We start from the raw sequence: 254 nt of genomic DNA, 5'->3' as shown, positions 1-254 counted from the left end.
GATTGCCTGGCGAGTGACGTCACAGTAGCTATGTCGCATGCGCCTTTCGTCAAGCCCGCACGAGTGTGTGGTTATCTTACAAACGAAGACCCGTCCGTCGGAAATAGTAGGTTTCCAGAACGAAATATCGCTGAAATAAACTGCCTAAATCGTTTCCAACACTGCTTTATATTTATATGCAATGTTTTCCTCAGGCAAGCAGCATATTTATTACGAAATAGTAGGGATTCACACGTGGATTCATTGCATCATAA

The sequence above is a fragment of the Ciona intestinalis genome, unplaced genomic scaffold (assembly GCF_000224145.3).
Source record: "Ciona intestinalis unplaced genomic scaffold, KH HT000345.1, whole genome shotgun sequence".
NCBI classification, from domain to species: Eukaryota; Metazoa; Chordata; class Ascidiacea; order Phlebobranchia; family Cionidae; genus Ciona; species Ciona intestinalis.
The sequence above is the reverse complement of the archived record's forward strand: the minus strand, read 5'-3'. Positions refer to the sequence as shown.